Source organism: Macadamia integrifolia, chromosome 3 (genome assembly GCF_013358625.1).
Source record: "Macadamia integrifolia cultivar HAES 741 chromosome 3, SCU_Mint_v3, whole genome shotgun sequence".
NCBI classification, from domain to species: domain Eukaryota; kingdom Viridiplantae; phylum Streptophyta; class Magnoliopsida; order Proteales; family Proteaceae; genus Macadamia; species Macadamia integrifolia.
The window spans coordinates 22,556,569-22,571,758 of NC_056559.1; the positions used below are offsets into that span (position 1 = coordinate 22,556,569).

Genomic DNA, 15,190 nt, shown 5'->3' on the forward strand with positions numbered 1-15,190 from the left:
GATCCATCTGTTTCAATTATTTTATATTCATTTTCATATGGATATCTTAAAGGGGGTATATTTTGTACACTATTTTTTATTTTTTCTTTTAATATTCATCTTGTGTATTAAACTTCTTTTCTCCTTTAGGGTTTGTTTTAGAATATAAAGGTCCTATTATTTTTCCTAAGTTTGGAATAAAATCTCTTGCTTGGTTTACTAATCCTATAAAGCTTTTTATTTCTTTCGTGGTTTTTAATTCTGAAGGAAATTCTAAAATCTTAGTTGCTATATGAGGTTGTAATTTTATTTTTCCTAATCCTACTTCTAGTCCTAAAAATTTAATTTCTTCTTTTCCTATTTTCATCTTTTTTTTAGAAACTACTAATCCATGTTTATAATATTTTGAAAATATTTTATGTAAATGTGCTATATGTTCTGATTCAGTTTTTGAAAAGACTAATATATCATCTATATAAACTATACAAAAATTTCTATATGGTAGAAATATATTATCCATTCTTCTTTGAAATACCGAAGGTGCATTTTTCAATCCAAAAGGCATCACATTCCATTCGTAATGTCCTTCAGTTGTTGTAAAAACTGTCCATTTTTTAGATCCTTCTTCCATAGCTATCTGATGAAAACCTGATTTTAAGTCAAATTTTGAAAATATTTTGGCTTTTTGTATAAATTGAATTAGAAAATTCTTTTGTGGTAAGTTATATGCATCATCTATTGTATTATCATTTAATCTTTTATAATTTATTACCATTCTACTTTTACCTCTTCTTTTTTCATTTTCTTTTATAACTATCATAGTTGCTGATCTATGTGGACTGTTAGATTCTCTTATTAATTTTAATTCTAATAATTCTTTAATATGTAATTTAAATGGTTCTGAATCTATTGGATGATATTTTGGTACTCATGAATTTATTTTTAAATTTGTATTTATGATTTTTAACCTCATTGTAGGTTTGTCCTTTTCCCAATGTCTCAAAGGGTTTTTATCTTGGATTATTTCTATTTTTTTTAATCTTTCTATCGCTATCTTAATATTATTAGAATTTTCTAAAATTGCTAAAATTGATGATGGATTTATTCCATCTTCAAAGTTTGTTGGATCTTGTTCTAAATTGATTTCTTCAAATTCTTCAAATCCTTCATAATTATTGATTTATTCAGATTCTTTGAGTTCTTCCTAATTATTATCATTTTCTCAGGTTATCTCAATATTACTTTTTACTTCTCTATTTATTTTACATTGTCCTGGTACATCACAGGAATATTCTTCAAATATTTTTTCATTATTTTTAGGTTTTGGATATGGTGGATAGGTTGGTGTTTGTGTTATATTTTTGAATATTATAATACTATGTTTATTAACATATAATCCTCCTGATTGTGCTAATATAAATCCTAATCCTAATAACATATCACAAGGACATTTTCTTAGGTATACATCATTAAGTGGATAATCTGTTGAATATTTATCACATACATCTTTAAAACTTATAGAGGCTGGTTTTAATCTATATTTATATTCAGTTTCTATTCCATCTACTGATGTTGCTATTGTTGGCTTCTTAGTTTCTTCAAAATCATTTTGGTAAAAAAACTTTGGATTTATTATAGAACTAGTACATCCTGTATCTATTATAGCTTTTAAATAGACTATTTTCTTATTTATTTTTATTCTACAAAGTGTTTGTAAATTATTTAAACTGTTTTTTACCTGACAGAATATGGATGTTTCCATTTCTGGTTTTTCTATAGTGGCTAACACTTGATGTTTTGTATTTTGATTACTACTACTCGGTCTATTATCTGTTGATCCAAATCCTCCTATTCTTTTTGTATGAGGTCATTGTTCATAATTTGGTAGTATTATAGCCTGTGCTATTTTTTGTCTTGTTTTTACAGTATGTGCTATTTGAGTAAAATTTTTTATTATTACATGAATATTATCTTCATAATCAGAGTCTAATATTCCTCCTATTATCATTAGTCCTCTTGCTGCCATACTAGATCTTGTTTCTAATTTTATCTCATATTTTTCTAAAATTGAATATCTTACTTGGACATCTATTATTGTAATATCATTAGGTAATAGAACTATTTCTATAGGTGAAAAAATATCATATCCTCTTGTTGATTTTTCTGGTTTTATTCCTCCATTTTCAATTTTCTCCACCCATTCTATTCTTGGTTCTTCCAATATCATTAGATTCTGATCTTCTTTGGCCTGTAACTGGGTTTTTAATATAGTTATTTCGTCTTCTAAAATCTCAATCTTCTCAGTAACTATTTTGTCCTGTAATTTTACTATCTTCTCATCAATCTTTTGAACAATCTCTGATTTATCTAAGCAATTCTTACATCTCTCTTCAAAACATTTTTCACATTGATATCTTACTGTTATCCATGGATATCCTTGACACTTTTTACATGCTATATCATGTGATCCTGATCCATTTTTCCATCAATGATTATCTTCTATACATGTATTTGTTAATACACATATTTTCTAAATATTGTTGCATTACACTTGGTATTTCTTCTTCTTCATTTTCATCTTCAGGATTTGGATTAAATATTTCTATTGATACAATACTATATATTGATTCTGTATCACTTATATCATCTTCAACATCTATCAAACAACATTTTGAATCTTGTACCACTAAAGATCTTTTTGTATCTTCATTTATCCTTCTTGGACACTTTGATGCCAAATGATTATCTCTATCACATATAAAGCATCTTAGCTTCCTCTTATAGATTCTATCTGGATCATATATCCTAGCATGATGATCTTTGTTCAAAAATGGTCTTCTTACATCTGACCTTCTAAGGTAATATCTCTTCTAAGGTCTTCTATTGTTATAACTACTTCTTCTTTGATATCTAGGTCTATATTGTATTCTTTGTGGCCTGGATTTTACATTTTTTTTCTTCTATAAATATCCTTACCTTCTTTTCCATATATTTGGGGAACATAAATATCTTTACAAAAATTATATTGTTCTCTTTGAAATTGTTGTTGGATTTGTATAGTTATACATTTTTCTTTTAAGCATTTTATAATATGTTGTATTCTGATACCTATGTTATCATTGTCTGGATTGTCATTTATAGGATGTCATTTTTGTCTTATTTCTTCTCCTAACTGTCCTGGTAATTTTTGAAATAATTTATCCTTTACTGACTGAGTAAAATAATTTCCACTTATACTTGCAAAATAATAATATTCTTTTAAGAAACTCTTTGTATATTTTTAATCTGTTAAAACTAATCTTTCTAGCTGTGCTAAGGCTTCTGTCTATTGTTCTATTCTGGCACTATTAGGGTCTTTCCCTGTTGCTAGCATATGTATTTTATTAACAAAATTATATGGATTTGGTCCAAAAGTTTTTAACATTCTAATTTCATCTGGGTATTCTATCTTATATCTTTCCCAGTTTGCTTTCATGGTTTCTCCTAAGAATGTTTCTAAATATTGATATAATTCATCAACCTCCATTTGTTCTTTAAACTGTAAACAGTCATTTATAACTTTACTTTTCCAAATATCAAGTACTGAATCTAATTTTTGAGAATCATGATATCCTATGTTTAGTATTTTACCAGATTCTTTATTATCAGCAAATGTTACTGGTTTTTCTATTGGTAATCTTTTTCCTCTAGGTTTATAATATTTAAAATCATCTTTTGGTTGTCCTATCTCTGTTGGTTCTAATTTCCATCTTGGTCTATTCCCCCATGCCATATTTGGGTTATTAGGGCCATATGGTCTTGTATTATCATATCCTCCTTCATTCCTAGCCTCTATATTTTGTAATTCTTCTATGTCAGATGCTAGACTATCATTGTCATTTATTTCTTCGTTAATTAATATTCTAGGACCTATTTCACTAATTTCACTAATTTCATCTTTAACACTTTCATTTTCTTCTTTTATGGATTTTCTTATAATAAATCTGTCTCATCTATCAATTAATTCTTCATCTTCTGTCATTATTTCTGATTCTATTGCTAAATTTTCTAGTCTAATTTTGTCTTCTTTAGTAAGTTCTATTTCATATTTTCTTGTATACAGTAATGTTCTTATTAATCCATATTTATCATGTTTTAATATTTTTATTTCTTCTTGTGTTATTATTCTATCTTCTATTACAGCTGATGTAATATTCTGGTTTTCTAAATCTCTTATTAGTCTTTCTCTTTCCTCATTATCTATAGTATCTGTTGAGCTGCTTTTAGCTCCTGGTCTTGTTTCATAATCTAAAAATCTTAACCTATAATTATTATTACTATCTTGATATATTAAACTATTTCTTGGTACATAAACTGTATTTGTTTCACTATCTTCTGTTATTCTATTTAAATTCCATTATTGTCCTGCTAATATTGTTGGGTCTATTTCTGGTGGTTTTAATAATTTACTTCATTTTGATCCTATTTCTTCAATAACTTCTTCTATAGATACTTTATAATTAGTTGTAGAGTTATTTGTTATTTTTCCTATTAATCCTATACACATCATTATATTATCTCCTTTGAATGACTCATATCCTTTTGTCATAACTTTTATTTTTATATATTTAGGTAATTCTTTTATTTTTAATTGAAAATCTGGAGTTACATAATATAATGATTTATTATTAGATAAATCTACTTCTGTCATAGCTATTAAGGCTTGTTTTAATTGGGTTTTAGTATCCCATCTCTCATCTATTAAACATATTAGTACTTTTGTTCCTACTTTCTTTCTTGCAAATCCTTTGATTCCTATTATAAATAATCCTAAATGAAAATATCTTTTATTTGTTATTAAAAGTTGCCTAATTAATTCTTGGCTTATTACATCTATGGTTTTTACTTCATCATCTGCAACAGATAGAGTTACCTCCTGATATCCTGAAAACAAATTAGTATCTCTTAAAAATCTATTATGTGGATATAGTATCAGATTCTATATCTACTACTTCTTCTAGTCTTATATCTTCATTATTACTATTACTTCCACTTCCTCTTAATATTCTTCTTATCATACTATCATCGGTTGTATTCTGGGGTTTTGTATTATTTTCTTGTAATGTTCTACTTCTTCCTGAAAATGACCTAAACCTATTCATTTTAATTTATATGGTTTTGTTGAAGTTCCTTCTAATATTTTTTCTGCTGGTATAAAACTTCCACTAAAAGGCTTTTTTGTAACTTTGGTACTATCTCCTGATGTTGATATCTTTAATCCACTGAGTTTTTGTCCTATATCGTCTAATTCTTTAGAAATTTCACTATTTTTATTTATTACTTCTAGTTTCTTTAATATTTTTATTAATCCTATTATAATTAAATTATGTTGGACTATTAATATTTGGTCGTGTGATGCTGTTGGTTTATATTTTGATAATCCTAATGAATAATCTTCTAGTAGGTTTCGTAATTCTGTTATCTCTGGTTCTAAACTCATTAATAGTTTTAAATTTCTTATACTCCTTTTCTCTTCTTGTATTATTTCAATATTTATTTATTATAAAATTCCAATAAATCTTCAAGATTTTTAATTCTATTTTCAAACTTATTAGTTATCTCTAGGAATTTCTGTTCTATCCTCTTTGATAATCCTAATATTTCTTGTGTTAAAATCTTATTTGATAATCCTAATATTTCTTGTGTTAAAATCTTATTTGATCCAGGATCTGTTTTATTCTTTTTTAATAGTAGTGTAATACTTTGGTTAATATAGTCTAAATTTTGTTGAGCTTTATATGATGATAGATCTTTTGTATTAGGAGAATTAAGAAAATTATGGTTTTCTAATTCTTTAATTATCTGTTCTTGGTTCTGATTTAATCTTTCTGTTAATGATATATTTAAGTCTATTAAACTATTTATTATTTTTAATATGTGATCTGGATTATTACTATGTAATCTATGTCTGTGTCTTATATCGAATCTGCAATCTAATTTATATCTATCAGTTGTAATTATTTCTGTTTTTTCTTTAGGTATTTCTAAATTTAAATATTCTAATCTGTCCAGTTTGTTAAGCTTCTTGGTAAGGCTAATAAAGGGTAATAACTTCTATGTAATCCTTTCCACTGATTATATCTTAAAATTTGCCTTATGTATTTATCAAGTATTTCTTCTGGAGTTAAACTAGCTTTTTGTAAAATAATTTGTTTTACTTCTTCTGGTAAATTCCTTAATTCTTCTGAAGATTCTATTATTGAAGTACAATAATCTTTATATTCTGCAGAAACTATAACAGATAAAGAGTGTAAATCTAAGTATTCTAATATAAAATAATCGTAATGATAAATTCTGTTATATTCACTAGTGAGATATTCTATAAAGCTAAAGCAAATAGACAGAAAACATAAAAAATTTAACATTTATCATATATGGTAGATGTAATATGGAACTTTCTATCTGTTAAATCGACTACTGGTTTGCAACAGATACGGATGCACCACAACAACAGATTTGTAGCTGCGGTGAAGGGATGATGGTCATCCGGACTTCTAGAACGGCCAAGAATCTTAGGCGAGATTTTACAGATGTCCATTAGGCGATAAACATCCCGACTCTTCAATTTGATTGGATTCAACATCGAGGAAATACATGGAGATGGTAGACACTGGGGCATGTCATTCAAATGAAAGTGTTAATAGGAACACCCGAGACATCTTGGTTGTACCTCAAACACCCTATAGTACACAAGTGCACAACCAAATACTAGTGGACCAATCATTGCTCAACCATTACTATGGTGTAACCATCTTCCTTTATATTTGGGTCTTATTTCTTTCATGCTATGTTTTTTATGTAACAACCTTATAATCCAAAAAATGGAGGAGGGATCCAGATCCTTTGTTATTTTCTATCATGTATTCTAGATCCTTGGGGTTTTTGATGTTCTTATCTCTCAATTATACGAACAAGTTTTTTTATAGGTTAGGAGTCTTTAGCTCAAATTGGTAGAGCACCTGGGGTAATACCCAGGGTATGGTGGTTCAAATCCACCAAGACTCGAAGTTCTGAAATTGAAGGGTTGCGTTTCCATTGCCATGAGGTGAGAAAAAAAAGAGTGCACCATGGGATTATGGGGGAGGGAGGATCCTTCATTAACATAAAGATGGGATGGTGGCTGAACTGTGTTCTTGTAGATGAGCTTAGTTCTTATTCATCAAATTTTTTTGTGTTTCTGAAGTATGTCTTCTATGGATTGTGAATCTCTTTAAGAATAATATTTTTATCTGAGGACCTGAATATAATTCTTGAGAAGTTCTTCTCCCTTTGATATCCTTGCTCAGTTGCTCATTCAATGGTAGATTTTATAAAATATACAGCTATTTAACCAATTAAATTGATGTGGTAAATATGATATCCTGGTTTTCTCCCTTTTTCTCCCTTTTTCTCCCTTTGATATCCTTTGTAAGCACTCATGCTTCTTTTGCTAAGATTAAAACAGAGTCTTTAATCCCAATCCAAGGCATGAAGCAGTTTATTTCAAAGCCTAGAAATTCTGTTAGTCTTTAACACACTTGAATCCTGCTACAAAGCCTAGAAATTCTACAACATGAAGCAGATACAGGAAACAAGAATTAATTCTTAAATCTTTAGTTCCCAAAGAAAATGATAAAGAAATACACATGTCTATACATGTTTTTGCTTTACCACTAAGCCAACCATAAACCATAAGCTTTTGTTCTATAATTCAAACTTTCATGTTTACAATCTGCAAGACACATTTGGGGTTTTTGAGTTTTAGTTCAGAGTTCAGCTGCAAGCAGCCATGAAAAAAATATCCCAGTAGAAAGAACTTACATTCTACACCTATTCTACACCTGCAAGCAGTCTTGTGTATATATATAATCCCTCTCTATCCTCTATATGAATCTGGAACTTCCCAGCAGCACTTGTGGTTGGGGTTGTGAGACTAACAGAGAGCACAAATCAGGAAGCTAAATAAATCTGTGTAAACTAGACAGATCCCAAAATGAGTTTGTGCTATTTAGCTGAAATAAAAGGAACTTAACGAGTTCAGTTCCCAGAAATGTGAAGAAATAACAACATATCCCCAGAAATAACACAAACAGTGAAAAATTAAATTCTTCAAACAGTGAAGTGGAATATGACAATACAATGGTAATCAACAAGGAAGAACCCAAACGGTGAAGTATAATGACCAGAACACATAAGAGTCAAAATCATGATTCAAGCAATGCATGCAGCGTAAAAGACATCTATCAAAGGAAAATAGTGACAAGCTACCAAATATTAAGAAAACTTGAAGAATGAATAGAGAAGCACCACACAATTGAAGACATTGGAAAAGACTCAACGAAGAAAACAAAGTCAAGTAGGCATCTATTAGCACCTTCACTGTCCCATCTACATGTAAAAAAGAAGATGATAAAGGCATCATAAGAACTTTATGATGTGGAAGGCTTTCATAAGGCTGAACAATAATAGAAATTGAAGCATGAACAAATAATAGAGATTAGAATAAAGCATAAAAGAGAATAGAAAGGGAAATATAATAAAGCATATAGGATTACACAATGATTAGAAGCAAGTCAGGTAAGGGAAATTTGAGAGAGAATACAATATTGTCAGAAGTTTGCATATTGCATCATATAAAGCTTGTATTTCCAACATCAAACCTCCTCCACAACAACGAGACAACCAATTTTCAGAACAAAGCAAGTATAAATAATGCACTAAAGGTTTCAACTTTAGAACATCAAGTCTTGGTGGATTCGAACCACCATACCCTGGGTATTACCCCAGGTGCTCTACCAGTTTGAGCTACAGACTCCTTACCTACAAAAAAAAAAAAAAAAAAAAAAAAAAAAAAAAAAAAAAAAAAAAAAAAACTTGTTAGTACAACTGAGAGATAAGAACATCAATAAAAATAGAGATCCTGGGAGTGAAGGCATTAAAATGAAAATAAAGTTAAATCTTCTTCCAAAAGATAAACAAGAGGTCTGTAAATGTATATTATATCATAGAAATACAAAATGAAAAATAATGAACTACAAAATAATCCTTCTAATCTTCATCCAAAAGGTGATGAGTTGCAAATGTTTGAGATGACACATAAGAAATAGAATCCTGCTGCAAATAATATTGAAAAACAAACATGTTACGATAAGTTCAAATTGAACTATAAAGTAAAAAAGTAAACAGATATAGAAATCGAAAGTACGCACCAAGGGATAAGTGTAGCTTCCATATCTGTTGTCCACCCAGGTGCAGTGTCTGGTGCAAACTCATATTGTCCACCTGCTTCCATATCCAATCCTTGTTTCTCTACCCAACTCTTTTACGGTCTATCACCTCTTGCCTTAGTTGCCTTATTCTTCATACACATTCCATGATATACTTCATCCGGAAAATCAGTATTTACTAGAAATTGTGGGCAATTAGTTCCATTGATACTGATATGTGCAAGTTTCAACCTTAACTCAGCAACAACATCTTTTACTAGCTCATATCCCTCAACTGTATTTGAAGTTTCTGATGCTATCTTAACAAGTTCAGGACAAATCCGCCTATACCGTTGTGCACAATCCAAGTTACCTTCTTCTTCAACTTCTTTTTCTCTACTGTCAATGACAACCATACTTCTTGTAGACCGTATCCATTTTTTTAAAATATAAAAATCTGGAATACACTTTATGTCTAGATTATCCAAAACTTTCAGACAGTAACAACAAAGAAAACCAGTTGTCTCAAATTTTCTGCAAAAGCAAGCTATAATCTCATCAATTGTGTTACAACAGACTCTATATCGCATTCTATATCAACAATCCCAATCGAAAATTAATAAAATGAAACCCATTACTCCGGTTTTTTATTTAGCAAACAGTCATCCAGTTAAAGTGTTCTTCAAATAATTCAAAAATTGCAGGAGAGTAGAGCTCCCTAGCTTGCTTTTGGAGAAGTGACATTGAACACATGAGTCTTGGCATCTTATTTTTTGCTTCAAATTCTGCTTTTAATTCATTTCCATGCTTCTGATTAAGGACTCTCTCAAAGTGCTTAAAAAATTACACAACATCCAAACTTAACTTCAAATAATCTTTCAAATCACTATTTAGACTCTCACTAAGCTGAGTACTCCGAATGCCTATTGTCAATATGTCTTTCATAAAACAATTTTCCCATTTACATTTATTTTCATATATGCACTACAACCATGCATTTTCCTTAGACATCATATTCATCAAGCAATTTAGACCACGCAAACTCAAATTGATATTCCTCCTCATTTTGGAATATTCATTTCAATATTCTTAATGCCCCAGATGCTTAATGCCATTATGTATTAAGTGTCATGTACACAAACCATGTGATGTCTCAGGCCACAACTCTGTTAATGCTCTAGCCAAAGTTGCATCTTGGTCCATGAAGATGGCTTTAGGCTTCTTATTCTCTTGTGCTTCGGCAAATGCTTCATACAGCCATTTGAAAGATTTGACTATCTCATCATATATGAGTGCAGCCTCGAATATAGTGCACCCTCTATGATGGTTAAACCCAGCAAATATCCCAAATGATCGACAATCTTTGTTGGTGCAAAATGTAGTGTCAAAGCTTACTACATCTCCAAATTGTGCGTAATCAATGATCATATTTGGATCAGCCCAAAATATATTAGTTATTTTTTCATCACTGTCCAATTGAAATGTGTATGTAAAAGATGGGTTGATCTTACTTTGAATAACAAAGTACTTTAACAAGCTGCCGGCTTCACCATAAGATAAGGAATGCATCCTTTTAGTGCAAAGATAGTTCCTAACATCTTAGGTCGTACAACTAAAATTTTCAGTCCCACTAGCCTATCTAGCCATCAACTCAAATGTAGATCTAGGTCTAATCCCTGTGTCATCTGCCAAGTCAATTTCATATCTATGTGTGTTTAGCATGTTCCTCTTCCAAAGCATCATATGAACAGTTGCTGATATATGAAGATCATGACAATAGATGGACATCCATGCCTGACAATGTGTTCTTGTCACAGCTCGTGGATTACTAGTATTGACGTATCGTTTGTCTTGTGATCAATAACCATCTTTTGAACAGACAAATCCCCTTGAAGTTATAGTTATCTTGTCTTTCTTGCTCTTATTCACAAAGTGTCTCCTAATACTAAACCACGTTGCCCATCTATAGTCATTATAGAAATCGTATGCCTCTTGCTCTAAATTGAAGAACATCCCAACCTGAGGTTTCCTCCCAAAAACCACACTAGCATTCTCCATTGACTTGTAAGAGAAAATGCAACACTGTTCAACTAGAAATATTACAGGGAGTGTACAAGATAATGCATACAAAGTCAATTAAGATATAATGTTAAGATAACAAACCAAGATAAAAGAGGTATGTAAAAAAGAAATGGATACCTCTATACATGATATGGTAGTAATAAAACTAGTAGGATAATTGATGAACATATGCATAACAACAGATATAATAATATCCAGAACAATAGTAATAGAAGCAAACTTCCCATAAAATAGACAAAACACCAGTATGAAGTTTCAATCTTCACACAAAACATATGAAATATTACTTTGATATATTTCGTAACAACTGCAAGCATTTTTATGTCCATGACAGTAAACTAAAAATCAAATTTTTATTTCACTTTACATTGACTTTCTGAAAAAACTAGACGCTCAAAGGGCAGAAAGAGGAGGCAAACTGGGGGCTTTTGGCTGTTTCTTTTTTTCTTAGTTTTTGCATATTCTACCCAAGCAGTTGAATCCAACACTAAAGCCATTATAAATATGATTAGTACCTTTCCTTTAAGGAACCACATAATTGAAAGTAATTTCATACATGAGTCAATATCAGATCTTGAACAAGTTCAATCTAGAAAAATGAAAAAAAAAAATTGATGCACGATTTCATTGGCCTAAAAATTGAACAAGTTTTTTCATTGGCCTAAAAACGATAGTACACAATTTTAGAGAGAGAGAGACAGGTGTAGAGGGTACCTGAGCTGGGCAGAAGAGATGGAATCCACCAACTGTATATAGATCTAAGCGGAGAAGAAAACCTTATGAAAGACCAGTAATAGCACCTTGCTTGTTTACGAGCTTCGGGAGAGAATGCTTCAGGCAAGAGAGATCAGAGATCGTAGCCATGTCAGGCATTTCAGGCTAGTTCAGGTAAGTAATCTATGAAGAACTTCAAGTTCAGAAGCGCGAGTTCAAAGAGAATAGAGAGGACGAGTTCAGAGAGAACAAAGAATGCGAGAGAGAGAGAGAGAGAGAGAGAGAGAGAGAGAGAGAGAGACAAAGAGTGCGAGAGAGGATACATACATCGGCTGATTCTAGTGATCTGGGTAGCAGAGTACAAGGAGTGCGAGATAGAGAAGAGAGCATGAGAGATCTATGTTTGAAATTGATAGGTGAGTAGGGTTTTGTGATGTTTGACCGGATATCTCAAACTGATTTGGTTTGGTCTGGAAACAAATCGGTTTGGGTTTGGTTTATTCTGCAAAATCAGTTTCAAATACTCCACCTTCTCTCACTTCATCCTAGCTGTCCACATCATCATCACCACGTGTCACCTTCTGCACCTAGAATAACTCAAGAATAACAGATGCAAGAATAACAGAGGATCTGGATCCAGTCATGTAGCAAAGGTTCTCTCTCACACCAACCTGCCTATCTATGTACTCAAATGTGGCCTTAGGTCTGATCCTTGAGTCATCCCTTAAATCAATTTCATATATATGTATATTTGACATATTCCTTTGGGAACACATCATATGAGTAGTAGTTAGAAGATGAAGAACGTGCTTATGTTCTTCAAATAAGTCACGACAATCGTATTTTCATAATCAGTCAAATATATGTTCATTTGTGTCTGACATGTTCTTGTCTCAGCTCATGGATTACTAGTATCATATCTTGTTTGTCTTTTTTCCGATAACCATCTTTAGAACATACAAATCCCGTGAAGCTATGGTTGTCTTGTCTTGCTCTTATTTGTAAGTTCTCTCATAATACTAAACCTCATCATAAGACTCCTCTTATGAATTAAACAATATCCCAACCCTGAGGTTTACTCTCAAGATCTCCACTTTGCTCAGCCTCAGGGAATAAAGTAGCATTCTTAATTATTTAATAATTTTGATGTACTTTGCTGACCAATAATACCTACAATGAAGCACTAGAGTTGTACTCATATGATATTGAAATGCAGAATGCAAAGTGCAAATAAAGAACTAGCCCATAATGAGATATTTTTTCTAAAGTTTCTATAAAATAAAAAAAAATAAAAATTAATAATTATAATAAATGACACTAGCCTAGGCACCAAAGGAAAAAAAATAAAATCAACAGGGAGAGCTGTGGACGCCCAATCAAAGTCTGGAAATTACAAAAAAGAACTTGTTCGTATTAAACTTTCACACTTGATTTTTCTACTCATGCTAAAAAATCAGTCTATATTATCTAGACATGGCAAAGGGTACAATATAGCTCATAACAATATGGCTCATAATTTGAAGTACCCAAATAACCTAGAGATCAAGCCAACCCAGTAATGCTCGTAGACTTGGCAATATTCACCCTTCTCAATATACCATCGTTCTCACTCATGAATCTCTAGATCCATATTTAGGAAACAAATTTATTAAGGAACTGTAAGGATCGAATCCCAAGGTTGCAAGTGTTCAAAAGGGAAAAAAAAAAATTTCTCCCATGGATCTTTAAGCATCCAACACCCCTTTCATAAAATCTCACTATGAAGTTGTTCCACTAATTTAGAGATGAATTTTTCATCAAATAAAATCTCTACATTGAGAGGGAGTTAGAGACCGAGAGAGACAAATAGTAATAGAGAAGTTTTCATCATCAACTCTATTTCTTTCAAAGCAAACCCAGTGATGAGTCCACTTGCTTTTATCTATTTCTAATTACATATGTCTAGTTTTATGACAATGTAATTAGAAGTAAAGAAGTTTCCTTCTATTGGTTTTTAATGCAAGTTTTTAAAAACAAATTAAGATTCAAAACACTTGCCCCTTCAGTTTTTTTAAGATTCTTTACATCTCCCCTTAATGGCTTCTTAAATGGCTAGTTTATTTACGTAGCCTATTGTTGAAGCTAAAAGTATTATGTACTTCCTTCAGTTTTGGAGATTCCTTAAGTCTCTCCACATAATGGTTATTAATCCCTACAGTTTCTAAAAGCTCCTTAAGGCAATTCTCTTTTAATCGTTTGAGTCACTTTATGTCTCTACATGAGAAGCCTCTTGAGGCGTCAATTCTTCAGTTTTGGGAGATGTATAATCTCTCATTCAAGTCTCAATTTAGTTCCTTCTCCTTTACTCCTCATCTTAGTTATCTTATAAATAGAGGGGGATTTAGCATTTGCAGACATGGATCAAGTCACTTGAAGTATTCAAGTGTGTGTTGTCAAACTTTGATTTTCTTGAGTTTTATTGGATTTCACATGTCCATTTCTTGAGGTTTTGTTTTCTAGTTTGAGCACAACTCTATAGCATTCGAAGGGGTCCATTAGTCGAGGGCATGACTACTGGGGGAGTCATTTGGGATGTTTTATCTTGGAGGCCGATTTGCATTATTCCTGGTTGCACCATTGGGGCAATCTACAGTCTTAAGGACAGTGTCAAGAGAAACGACTCAGTCCACCAATTTTCTAACAATTTCTATTGCAGGTACATGATAATTCCATGCAGGTGATAGATTGAAAGTTCTCTTACACAAAGTTGACACTTAGGTTTGCTCTCTCAATATTCTAACACATAATTTCCCTACACCTTCCCTTTTCTTTTTCGTCTAATACTATATTATATTCTTTTCAAAAAGTAAAAATCCCTACAGCCATAACTCTTCAAGATCAATATAGCAGAGAACATAGGTCCATTCTCAGGCAAACACACAAAATAGAGGAAAAAAATTTAATAAAAAGAAATTGCATAGTACAACTAAAATTTATTGAAAAAAAAAACACTTTCCTCCATGAAGTTTGTCAATCTAGATAGTCACACAAGGAATAATATATTGCAAGAATAGCAAGCTCCACCATATAACTTGAAGGAGCTGAGGAAAAAGTGGTGAAGAGGTGAAGCGGAGGCTCTAGGCCTCACAAAGGGAATGACAAGAGCAAGGCTGAACAAGTCGACGGTCGAAGCTGTATGGAGTGATGCAACT

General features: G+C 31.4%; 1 long non-coding RNA gene across 1 annotated transcript in view; it reads left to right on the forward strand.

Annotated features, from left to right (window-relative positions):
• LOC122073480 overlaps positions 1-6,949 on the forward strand; it is a 10,439-nt gene extending 3,490 nt beyond the window's left edge. The window contains exon 2 of the long non-coding RNA XR_006138796.1: positions 6,450-6,949. This is a non-coding gene — a long non-coding RNA (uncharacterized LOC122073480). The remainder of the gene's footprint in view (positions 1-6,449) is intronic.
• The last annotated feature ends 8,241 nt before the right edge of the window (positions 6,950-15,190 follow it).